Source organism: Vidua chalybeata, chromosome 3 (genome assembly GCF_026979565.1).
Source record: "Vidua chalybeata isolate OUT-0048 chromosome 3, bVidCha1 merged haplotype, whole genome shotgun sequence".
Lineage (NCBI taxonomy): Eukaryota > Metazoa > Chordata > Aves > Passeriformes > Viduidae > Vidua > Vidua chalybeata.
The window spans coordinates 50,055,273-50,068,568 of NC_071532.1; positions in this window are offsets into that span (position 1 = coordinate 50,055,273).

The window sequence follows — 13,296 nt, forward strand, 5'->3', positions numbered from 1 at the left end:
CCTTAACACTGCACAGGGAAGCGAAGAGCTCTGCCCGCTCCCCTTCGGCCGTGGGAAACGCCCAGCCTCCGACCAGCTCTTCTACGGCCGATTGCCCAAAGCGGAAAAGCAGCAGCCAGCCTTTGTTCCGCCTCTGCCTCGGTGCTGAGAGCGGCCCGGCTGGCGAGGCCCGGGCCTGCCCCGCCCCTCCCGGGCCTGCCGGTGCCTCCCCGCGGCTGCTGTGCCGCCGGACACCGGCAGGGGGCGGGCGCGGGCAGCGGCGGAGGCGCGGGCGGGCAGGCCCGGTGGGAAGAGGCGGGGGAAGCGCAGCGAGCCGGCAGCGGCCGCCCGGGAATCGCTTCACTCAGCGCTGGCTGCCTGTAGGAAAACGCTGCTCCGTCCTCTGGCAGAGATAGGCAGGCACTGCCCCCTCTCTCTCTCTCTCCGTCTCCTTCTCCCTCTTCCTCTTTTCCGCTGCTCCTTCCCGGGGGCACTGAAGCATTTTCTCACAGGCCCTCCCCAGCCCAGCCCAGCCCAGCCCTCCTTTCTGCATGGCAACTTTCATGTGTCCGGCTGTAAAGGTTTGCCGATTCTCCTAGCACTGGCCAAAGGAAACATTACTTTGTAATCTAAAAATGAGCAGGTGTGAAAGAGCAGCCATTCTAGAGGGACCTTACTGGCTTGACGTGTGAACCTCATGACATTCAACAAGGCCCTGCTTGTGGCTCAGGGCAGTCCTAAGCACAAGTACAGGCTGGGTGAAAAATGGGTTGAGGGCAGCCCTGAGGAGGACTTGGGGGTGTTGGTGAATGAAAAGCTTCATATGACCTGGCAATGTGCACTTGCAGCCCAGAAAGCCAAATATGTCCTGGACTGTGTCAAAAGCAGCAAGGCCAGGGAGAGGATTCTTCCCCTCTACTCCACCCCCCACCTGGAGTACTGCATCCAGCTCTGGAGCCCCCCACATAAGGCAGCCATGGACCTGTTGGAGTGAGTTCAGAGAAGGGCCACAAAGAAGATCAGAGGAATGGAGCCTCTCTTCTGTGAAGACATGGTAAGAGGGATGGGGTTGTTCAGCAAAGAGAAGGCTCTGGGGAGACCTTAATAGCATCGATGCAGTACCTAAAGGGGACATACAATAGAGATAGGGACTTTTACAAGGGCATGGGGAATTGACAGAGGGGAGTGGCTTCAAACTGAAAGTAGGTTTAGGTAAGATCTAAGGAAGAAATTCCTTTGAGGGTGATGAGGCACTGGCACAATTTTCTCAGAGTTCTGGATGCCCCATTCCCAGAAGTGTCCAAGGCCATGGATGGGGCTTTGAGCAATCTGGTCTAGTGGAAAGTGCCCCTGCCCATGGCAGGGTGATTGGAACTGGATGATCTTTAATGTCCCTTCCAATCCAAACCATTCTATGATGTTACATTAAAAAAGGCACATCATTTTGCATGGCAAATCTCTTCATGGTATCACTCAGAATTGAGTAACTATTCCACAAAAGCTGAAAGTGGCACTTGCTGCAGTCTGTGACACCTTCAAAGAGCAGCTCACCATTTAAGTGCCTCACTGTGATAACTTGGAGTCACTGTGAGCTTGACACTATCACGTAAGTTCACAACCCTTCAGTATATTTATGCCTACAGTTTGCTCATAAATATTCTCTGCACTTTTGTATCAGAACTAATGTCAAGGACTCTGAGCTGGGAGCCTGCAGTAATTATTTCTCTAACAAACATAATAATCAGAATTAAGTCTGTCAAGGACACTGTCTCTTAAAGCAGACAAGGCCTTGCATGAGAAAAGTGATTCAAATTAATTTGGTGACTGACTGATTTAACCATATTTGGAAGATCACAGCTTTTCATGCAGTGTAAGCCCTTAGGGTCACCATCATATATTTCTTCAGGCAAAGGAAATAATCTGGGTTTTTTGTCAAATTCCAATCTGGGTTACTTTATCCAATGTACTGGAAGCTCCCCTGCAGGTTCAACCACCTTTGTTGCTTCTAATGCAACATATAGGTACTTTCCCACTTCTCCCACTGCTGTGGTATGCTGTAAATCAGCTCCTTTATTATAACCTGCAGTGTGAAGAGATGAGAAACAAATTCCTGTACAAATTGGTGATACTGGATTCCCTTTGAAAGAGAGCTGCTACAGTGGACACACTTATGTAAATCTTTTCCAAAGAGATGTGCAGGTACAAAATTAATCCCTACTGCCAAACCCAGGCCACCTTGTTCCTTTCCCGAGTCTGGCCTAACTCCAGAGTTAGGGCAATTGAGTGTGACTGGCAGAAAAGCGAGATGAGGAAAGAGTGTATTTCAGTGTGGAGTTGCAACTCTGTACAAATCCCTTTGAACTTGTTCTTCCTCCTGCACAGGGGCGAGGACCATGCTGTGAATATGGCTCCAACAAAGGGAGGCAGAAACTACTCTCAAATCACGGAGCCGCTTTATCTTTTCTCCAACCTGTGAACATGCCGAACCAATTTCAGGAGACATCAGCTTCCGCCAAGGATATAATCATGGGTAACTGCCTCAGTGCAGAGTAGCTTAGGAGTTGGAGAGCTGTTACATGTTTTCTGCTTTCTGTGCATGCGTCAAGGCAGGACGGGCAGATTGACAGGTGCTTTCTGTCTGAAACCACCCCAGTTTGGGTGGAGCAGGCTTCAATGGTTTCAGCTGGGGGATTCACTCTGTCACAAAGCCAGTGGAAGCAAATTAAGCTGCCTGGAGTTGCTACAAATAGATGTTATCTCTGCCTCGATTATGATTAACTCCTTAATGCCATGCTGCCTTACCAAACATTTTGTTAATCAGCCATAAACATGGGTCTCTAACAGCTCACTGCCCCTCCTGCAAGCACTCAAGCAGTGACTCTTCTTCCCAAGTCAATGGCTTTTGTTGCCATAGGGACTTGACAGAAGTAGTACCATCTCCTTGCCTCAGGACTAGCAGAGAGCTCCAGTCAGAAGCAGTAGCTAAAGAAGACACCTGCTTCAGGAGAAAGGATGTATCCAATAGAGATGGAGATCTCCATCACAGTTCTTAAAGTGCTTTTAGAATAAAGGCAGTGCCTGACAGTGTTTGCTCATGCTTCTTTTGCGGCTTTGAGAGGTCTGAAGCTGATTCTCCAAGCAACAGATAATCAAAATGGGGTTATGACATGGTTAAGATTTTCAGTAACTGGACAGGAGCCAGAATGTGTCTATACAAGCTGAAATTGTATCATTAGATGTGATTAATGTTCTTGCATTGGTTGGAAAGGAATCAATTAGGTAACTACTTTATCCCTAACTCAGGGAGCACAACATGTTAAGTGATTCTATTCTAATTTTGCAACCTGTTGGTATGCTTATTCCTGCAGTTTACTCATAAATATTCTCCTATCTCTCCTCAATATTGAGCAGAAAGATGGAGGTATTAAAAAGACTTAGGTAATAAATGGTGCATTGTCAGAATGAAGCACACATGTTCAGATCAGAAAATTCTTGTTCAGCTGCTCTCTGTTCCTGAAGGTTTCTAAATACCATAAGTGCCTTGTTTTTTGACAGGCTCCAGCAGGCAGAGTTGTCACAACGCCCAGAAGCCTGAGGTTCAGCTGTCTCCCATAAAATACATGGCCGTAGCGATTTCTCTCATGCTGAGTCTCATGACTTCACATCCCTCTGGTCTGCAGAGGTGGCACAATTCTGCAGCACAGTGATGAAGATGCTCATGTGGCAGAGAAGGGAGAGAACCAGGAAACTGAATTATAGCCACCCTTGTCCATGACCATGAATATATGCACATAATCATGTCTATGTACCAGTTCTTAAATGTATAACCAGCACTTAGAGAAAGGCAGAATCTTAGACAGAATCCCTAAAGCCATGCAAGGATGCTAATCTCTGAGACCAGGGCACATCCCTTCCATCTCTTGCTTTGCTGTTTTACTTATCTTTATTTTTCCTCAGTGTCCCCACCTCAGGAGGGAGTGTAAGTGCCACCTGGCAGAGAGATGCAGTGTTTAAAACCACCCTGCACCTTGTCCTAGCACTACATGCCCATGTAAAAAGTTATTCTCCCTCTTTTTTACAAGCTTCCTTTAACTACTGGAAAGCCCCAGATAGGTGTCCCTAGAGCCTTCTCCAGGCTGAACAACTCCAGCTCTCTCAGCCTTTCCCCCAAGGAGAGGTGCTTCAGCCTTCTGATCACCTTCATGGCCCTCCTCTAGACCTGCTCCAACAGATCTATGTCAAACCACTCTATGATTATATAATTTAACTTGTATTATTTCACCTCAGTGGCACCAAGCTGCATAAACCACATTTCTTCCTCGGATAAATAGTGCAGACAGCACTCCTATTGACCATGACTCCCTTCCAGCACCTAATGCAACCTGCTCATTTGCAGCACCAGTCTGACCACATCACTCTTTGTGTGTTTGTACTCTCACAGGTCACTCTCCCTCAAACACGAATACGCAACACGTTTGGCATCAGCAAGTTTGGAAAATGGAATCTTCCCTTCTCTAATCTGCTGAATAAAAGTGGATTGAAGAATGGCTCTGTAACTTCCCTTACCTGCAAGAGCTTAATAGCTCTTAATGTGTGAACAATGTCATTTTAATGTGACATGAAAGAGGGAAACAATGCTCTCACCTGTTGCAAATGTATGAATCTTGTAAACAATGTGGACATGTGCCCACCAAGTGGCCCATGATGACAGGACTTGGCCAGTCCATTACATGATTCACTGTCAATCACTTGAAACCAGAATTGAGAAATTGAGCCTTGGTTTCAGCCTGAGGGTCTAGCACTCTTGAGCAGGATCCTACTCTGGAAAATATGTCAGAGAATATATGGATAAGGAGATTTCTGTACATTTGTCCATCTAAACAGTTGATTCAGATATCACAGCTCTGTGTGTTGGTCTGCTTCTGGCTCGAATCAACTGAGGTTTTGCTGTGTGCTTGAGTGTGGACAACATGAGACCAAATCTAGACGTATTACTCACAACAGCTCTGTTTGCAGGTTTTCGGCCTCTGGGAACTTTCAACCTTCTTGATCACCATGTTCATGTTCAAAAAACATTCAGGTCACTGGACCTGCAACCTGGGCACTGACAGCAAAAGCCATCTGCTACCAAAGGGGGCAGAGAACCACTCTGTCTGTCACTACAACATTTCCATCATCCTTTCCTATATGGGGGAAGAAGTGATTTTATTTACACACAAGGAAGTAATTCCATCTTATAGAACAATGAAATCTGTTTACCAAATTGACTCCTGAACTTCAAGTTCATCATACCATTGAGTCTTCTACATTTCTTATTAAAAACTCAGTGTAAGCTGCTTCATGCACATGTCCATTTAAAAAGGCTAAAACTTTCTCTAAGAGCAGGTGAATGGAATATTTAGACAAGACAGTTAAAATGCAGATGGCCCAAATATTATATAGGAATGGTCTAAAATTGTCGCAGTGGAGGCAGCTTCTCAAAGAATCTGAAGGGAACTGGGAGCTCGATTGTTTTCAAAATTAATAAGAATGGGAAACATTTGCAAATCTCTGTTTAAATATCCACGTTTTGTCTCTTATTTTCAAAGAAATCTTTCCGTTATGTCAACTCATAAATTATGATCGGCTCCAAAATAAACAAATGAACAAGAGACATACAAATGTCTGTGAGACTGAATTTCAGCCTTATCCATGTGAAATGCTATGCCCGTATTTCAAATTCTTGATCCACCATTGCTTCAGTTTAATGCCAAAAGGGACATAAGACAATTCAATAATGACTGGCTACTGGAATCTTCTAGGAATTTTTCCAGGTTTCCAACTAAATTTTTAAATGCTGGAGCTGAGAGTCTTAAAAATCTCCCTAAGACCATCAGACCATCTGCACTAGTGTTTACAGCCCTTCTTTCCAAAAACCAGCACACCTTTATAGCCACAAGGTCTAAATGGCCCTGTCCACTGAGGAAACAAGCTGAGAGCAGATGCTTATAGTTTGCCAGATAAACCCTGACAGGGATTACAGCCTCCTTACTACAAAAACTATGTCTCTAGAAATGAAATCAAAATGGGCCAGTGTAGCCACTAATAATAGAGAAAGCTAAGGTTGCTTTCCAAAAAACTGAGAAAACTATAAATTCAGAAATCAACCGGCCACCTCATCAAAAACTAGGTTGCTATCCTCGACAGAGCTTTACATGAGATGACTCACCAATCAATTTTAAAGTTGTTACAGCTTTGCATAACAAATTATTTTTTTTCCTGCTCAATAACCAACTTCTTACTTGCAAAATGCTGTTACGAGGATGATGTCCTTGCTGTTTGCCACAGATATAGAAAGGCTCAAGCTGCTCTCGTGGTTTAAACAAGCAAATCAAGATGTTAAAAAAAAAAAAAAAAAACCAACCAAAAACAAAACAAAACAAAACAGCCCCCCCAAAAAACAACTAAAAATCAGCAAAATGCCCAAAACAGATCATTGATACTGCAAAGTTAACTTTAGAAGCTACTGTTCTGGCTCTTGTACTCAAACTAGAAAGCAGACTGCCTCTTCCAAAGCAGTTTCAAAAGGCTAAGAAGAATCCTTGAGATTCTTGTGAGATATTTTTAGGAGAGCCATTGAAAGTCCTAGAACTTTTCTACCAGAAAGATAAAATTGCCTGGTACAAGAGGATTAATAAATATGAATCCTTTGTGCCCTCTGATTGAGACCCACACCCATGCACAGCTAATTATTGTTTACCTGGATTTGTTTAAGATAAATTTCAAAGAACTCCAGAGCATGGTAAGCTGGAGCTGAACTTGTGAGTCTTCCTAGTTAAAAGTGCTTCTAAACCCTGTCTTCTGACTATTTTGTGCCATAAAAGAAAAATCAGCACAGAGTGGAATAGGTCTGTTGGTAGTCTGTTATAGTTGCAGAAGGTTGGCTTGGCAGGGTTTTCTCAAAATAAGTTTGCACCTGAAGGTTGCTCGTACTGCTATCAGGTGGCAGTAGTGCCAGTAAGTATTGGTAGCCTTTCTGAATGCTGCAGTTCATTCTTTCTCTTATATGCACTGTCTCCTACTAACTGTAATGTCTGTGGCAGGGTGTCTGAGTGGGTTTTGCGGGAGTTTTTTGCGGATTGAATGGGAAATTCCCTCTGTAAGTTTGGTTTAGCTCAATAGGGTGTAAAACAAAGAACCAATGTAAAGAGCTCCTGTGCTGTGTCCGTGGCTGTAGGATTAATTTCAGTTACATTATGGAGCTCTGGCTGCAAAAAGCAGGATCACATCATCTCTGGAGAAGGAGATTTAATGAACCATTGAGCTGCAATCCATAAAATGTAGTCAGAGGGGATTTTGCAGTTCACTTCCCCTGGGAAGAGGCCTGCAAGAAGTTGGAGGGGCCACAAATGCAGAATCATTTACACGCTAACTCACAGGAGTTAGCACTGCTGTGTTTCCTGGCAGCCGGCTGAAGTAGGCTTCCTCAGCTGCTGGGGAGCAGTTTAGAGATGGCTGTGCTGGAATCCAGCAATGTCACCGACTCTCAGGGATATAAGCCTAGAAATTCCAGCAAGAAAGTTTCAGATCTTTGCTTTATACCCCATTGAGCTCAGTCTTTTCATCTCTTAGAGAAAAAAATTATTCCAGTCTTATGGCTTATGACTTTAGACAACAGAGGACAAGTGGCTTGTTAAAATTTTCCCAGTGAAGGCACTGAAACCAAATCTTTTCAGTTCTTCTTTGTTTTACAGGCCTTTTGTGCCCAAGGTCTGCTGGAGGCCAACGACTGAGCCCCTTCCCTACAAAATAAATGGAGACTCATCCTTCCTTCCTGGCAATTCCTGATCCTCAAGAGTGTCACTCCCAGCTTGTTCCAGGAGAGGAAATCCCGGGCCTATGCAGGCTTCTTTGGGTCAAGAGGACTCAGCAAAGCATTGGATCATAAAGCTCAGATCTCTATGAGAACTCAGTCTCAAGCTGATCCCAACTCAGCAGTATGGAAAAAAAAGCTGTGAAATCTGAGCAGCATTTCCTTCCCACCTTAAGACGATCCAGGGATTAGAACAAGCAAAGAGGGTTTGCTTGGTTTTGTTTGGTTTATTTTGTCCTATTAATTCTTCAAAGGAGTAAGCATTTAAAACATTGAAAAAGTGATCTCACTATAAAGGCTGAGTTTGGCAGTATTGACATTTTACTCATTTAAAAAATAACATTATTTGTTGTGTCATACAAAAGGCAAGACTGTAGTGGTAAGTCCCTTACAGCCCTGAAATCTGAGATCACTAACATTGATACATGAATTAAGAGAAAAGAGACAGTCACATAGATTGGTTAACCTCTCTCAGGTATCTATGCCAAAGTTGCTCAATCAGGGCTCACCCCCTCAGGGGAGATGGTTTTCCTCAGACTCTGACGACTAGAAAATTATTGACTGTCAAAGGAGGCTGCACTGTGCCTAAAATTTGATTTCAGATCTATGTCAAAGGTCTCTTCCTATCTTTCCTTATTTTCATGTTTCTTCACACTTATTTCTCATGAAATGCACCCAGCTGACAGTGGTGGTAGAAGACACAATCCTGCCTTTGGTTTACCAGCAGGTGCAGCATAAGAAGTAATGATGAGATCTTCCCCAAGACTGCTTTAGTAGTGTGCTCCAACTCCTGATTTAAGAAAGGAGGAAGGTTGAAAAGTTGCTTCAGCTCAGTCAAGTCCTTTCTCCTGATAGTGCCAATCAATCAATTAACTCCATTTGAGTTTTTGGGACTCATAGAAAATAATTTTGGGTCTCTGCATCAAAGGAGAATTTTTCTTAGAATGTAGAGTGCCCAAACCAAATACAGAGCTGTTGTACTCAACATGTGACTTAGAATATTAATATAAACAAAAGGTCTTGGTTTTGCTTTGTTAGTTTGTGTTATCTGCTTTAAATACTGATAAAGCCAGAAGACCCTGAGCTCCTCTTGATAACTTTCATGTCCAATTGAAAATATCTTGATCATTTATGTGTTCTAGTATCTTTTTTTCCCTCCCCCAAGGTGCAATGGATTTTTGCTCTAAAACCAGAGAAAGCATTAATGGAGAATGAGCTGCATGTGTGGGCTACAGAGAATTGCTTTATATTACCACTTTATAGAAGTGTTTCTAAAGGAGGTCTGTGGGATTTTGAAGGAAGCAGTTAAAGAATTAAATGTAGTTTGAAAAATATAATCACATTTCACATATTCCTGAAGACAGGCTTGCCAAAGACCTTGATGAAAACATGGTAGGGCCCAGCTAGAGAAGCCTTCAGAGATACACTTCATAATGCAACAGCAGGGGCTCTCTTCTGGGTCCACTGACAGTAGATAAGGGATTCTCAGCTACTTTTTTCTTTCACAGCTCTTCTGTTAACATCACAATTGCAAAAGCATTTTCTAGTTCATGTCACTGTAAATCAACAAAGCTAATTCAGTGGAAATTAAATCAGAGGAAATTAAAGACTTGGTGGAAGAAAGTTTGAAATATTTCAACTGACTGTCTTTGAAACAAGATAGGGAACACTAAGAGAAGTCACTCTGCAGGCAGATCAGTGAGGTATAACCTATGGCAGGAAGCAATGACAACTAGAGAAGGAAATAAGAAGAAATTTAACTGGAAGAAGATCCATCTCTGCAGGTTTGAAAGATTGTCACAGCCACTGCCAGATTCTGGGAAAGCAAGAGCTATAGTCTCATCTCATTTTTATGATGAAAAGTGTTTTTCTAATATTAACAAATGAGAACACTTGCAAATCAGAGAACTTCTGATATGAACAGAAATCCTTATGGTTCAAGCAAGCTCAATTTAGAACAGGGATTGCTAAATATCTGGGTTGAAACTCAGTCAAGGTTGATTTATGTTTAAAAAGGAACAATAAAATTAGTGGTTTGAGATACAGCGCCACGATACATGGTGTAAAGGAAAAGTTTTCAGTCAACTACTTTTACATTCTCAAGTGGAGGCTCCATGGTGAAGAGTTTTGCCACAGCTCACATATAACCGAAACCAAAACCAAATGTATCACTATTTGCACAGCTTTCCATTAGTGGAATTCTAGATTTACACACATAATCAATCAAAAATTGCATTTCATGGGTTGGTTTGCTTGTTTATCTTACAAACCAGACTTACCAACCAACTGAGAGTGCCCCACCATTCATTATTTCCAGTTTAGTTAGCAGGGAATAGGAATGTTTGCATAATGCTTACTATGAAATATTAAACTCTCATAAATCTGTTTAAAGTTAAAAGAAAAAATTATTAAAATAATCCATTCTTTGAATCTGCTTAAGTTTCTCAAATTGGTACTAAATTTCAAAGCTTCTAATTCTTGCAGAATCCCTAAAATCCATTAAAGACACTGTTCTGCCAAAAGCTGTTGGCTGGATCCTGTTAACCTCTCTATGTTCATCTCCACACACACACAAAATTTAGTTTGTTTTATGGTCACTACCTGGCTGCCTGGCACAGCCAGAGGATTTTTCCTGTGAATAGACTGTAGTTTATTGCACAGGCTGGTCCCTGATCTGGACAATGACAACACTAGTGTTTTCTTGGATTTGTACAAGATTTGTTAGGCTTCCTTGTTTAATGCTTTCCCCAAGCCAAACCCTGCTAAGCCTGAACAACACCCTCATGATTCATCATCCCCCCATGCAGCAGCAACATGTTGCTCAGCTACCAGAACAAACCAACATCTGTCACACCACAACTTCCAAGACAGCCGGGGTAATCACTGCTGTGCCATAAACTGGGAGGGGAATGACAACACTAGCACTGCTAATGCCACAAAGATTCTTTTTCTGGCATTCTTGGGGCACTGCACAACTGCTGCTGATAACAGAGGGGTAGGCTTCCACCTCTCTAGCAATAAAGAGCTTGAACTTTTAACCAGGTCTGCAAAAAGAAGTAATGCTGGTTTCTGCTAGAACATATACAACTCCCAAACAGTTTTCAGGCTACTCAGAATCATCCAGAAAAGTTGAAATATTGAAAATATTCTAGCTACTTTGAATATGCTTCTAAAGAAGATATTTTCAGCTGTCACAACTACTCTCTCTAGTACATGGGAAAGGACATAAAAGGCAGTATTGCTTCACTTGCTTCAATTGGTGTCTGGTGTAAGCAAATTGGGATGTGAGGACAGAGAGGACTAAGAGGAAGACAAGCAGCTTCTTCCTTTCTTTTCAGATCAGGGTGTTGGTTTTGTTGCCTTGGGTGTTGTGTTTGAGGAGTGGCTGTGTTGGCATCCTGAGGAACAACAGGCTTGTTTGCCAGCTTTAGAAATCAGTTAAGTTCAAAAACATCCACAGTTTCAGTGTACCTTTCAAATATTCATCCTTTTAACAACTCTGCAAAAGATGGCTATCCCTATTTTACATAGAAACACATGGTTGGAGGGGGTAAGTGCCAGTGGAGGATTCCAGCACTGTTCCTGCACTCACTGGGTTATTGGACGTGCTTTTCTGTTCGTCCCTCATATCCCTGTAGCAGCGAAACTGAAGTTCCCACTCAATAAAATAACAGGTAAGGTCAAGCCCCCATAGGTTCCCTTTCCTCCTAAACCCTCACCACAACAAATTGCTGAAAGATGATGACATTCCTGAAGCAAACCATCACACTGAAAGCCCAGGTTGCACATTCAGCTCACTGAAATCTTTCCCCATAGTACACCCACATGAATCACAAGCTGCAGCAGTAACAAGATGCAACTGAAGAATAAGATTAATAACCTTAAGAGCAAACCCTTGCCATACTTGGAATTTTTGCATTTCACATCAGGACTACCTGCCATTTCAAACTCTTCTTGAGCTGCTCCCTCACTGTCACATTATTCTTACTCTCAGGATGGCTTCCTCATCAGCATCACTCGCTTCTTCTGTAGTTCACTTACTGACCTGACCAGTTACAGTCACTCTGCATTTTCTGTGGGAAAATGAAAGTAAAAAATAGAAGTAACTCCTGATCCTTCTTATCTTTTCTGTGTGGTTTCAGGGTTTTCTTCACTAGGATACCTAGGAAAAGTCATTTTTTGGAAGGACAACTTGTCCTGAGTTTCTGCTCTCAGAGGACTTCAAGTGTAATGAGACAAGAGCAGATAAAAAGTAGGTTAATATTAACTAATTGAAACTGGAATGATTCTTGTCTAGAGCATGTGAATTTGTCCTTTGCTCCCACGACTTTCTTGATTGATGGATGAGAGATTTCCAATTACAGCAGCTGATAACTTCTCAGTCCACTTTTTAGTCCAGGGTAGCTTTAAAAAGCTTTAACACTAACATCTGAAGAGCTATGAGCACAAACTTTGTCTTTTATGTGAGAAATGGCTCCTTGTTTGTGCTGTTATAAAAGCTGCTACTAAATTAGTAACATTTCAACACATATAATTTGCTATTTGTACAATTAATAGTCTTCCCTTTGCTTGTAATCCATCTTGTACTACACAGAGAGCACAGAAAGCGTCATGGATGCCACCCTGGACTGAAGAAGAAGCCAGTACTTCACAACATATTATATTCAGCAATAGCAGCTGTGTCGTTCCTAAACTGCTCATGTTGCAACACTTCCCATTCCAAAGAAAGAGGCAGATCCAGATTCAGCTTTGTCCCTGTATCCAGCTGTGTGTCCCCCACAGCCTTGTCCCAAGACTTTTCCTCATATAGACCTAAGGAGTCCGATGTGCCGATAGACCTAAGCAGCGCAGATGGTGCTGAGCACGGCTTCGCTTTAAAGCAGTGTCTGACCTACACAAAGAGGTTGCAGCCCCACTGATAGAGCTCAAGGTTTGGTCCTCACTCTTCAAATGGACAGGACATTCACTGTCCCTCCAGGATGGACATTTCTTCCACCTTTTCATTTCATTACGTGCAACTGCAAGAACATTTATCTTTTCAACGTTTACTCTCTTTTCTTCTTCCTGTATAGAAGTTCCTTAATGAAAACTAAGTCATGGTGATTCACCAGAATCAAAACTTCCATAAAACTGATCCCTAAAAATTCCATTTATTGACAGTGGTCAATGAAGAAATTTCTTTTCTACTATTTATGTTTTAATGTTTTTATATTTCCATCTGTTGTGAGATAAATCTACAAAACCTGTAGGAAAAGTTATTTAGAAACGTAAACTAAGGATTTACTGAAGTGATTTTCTTAAATTCTTTTGTTTGGATAAGATTAAATATTTCATCTCATTAAGCATTGCTTTTGTTGTTCTACAAGAATAAAAGGAATATTACAATTAAGTGCCTATGTCTGCAAATGGAGTGTTACAGTCTTATTTTATCCAGATCTGCTTTTTCCAATGGGAAAGGTTTCTGT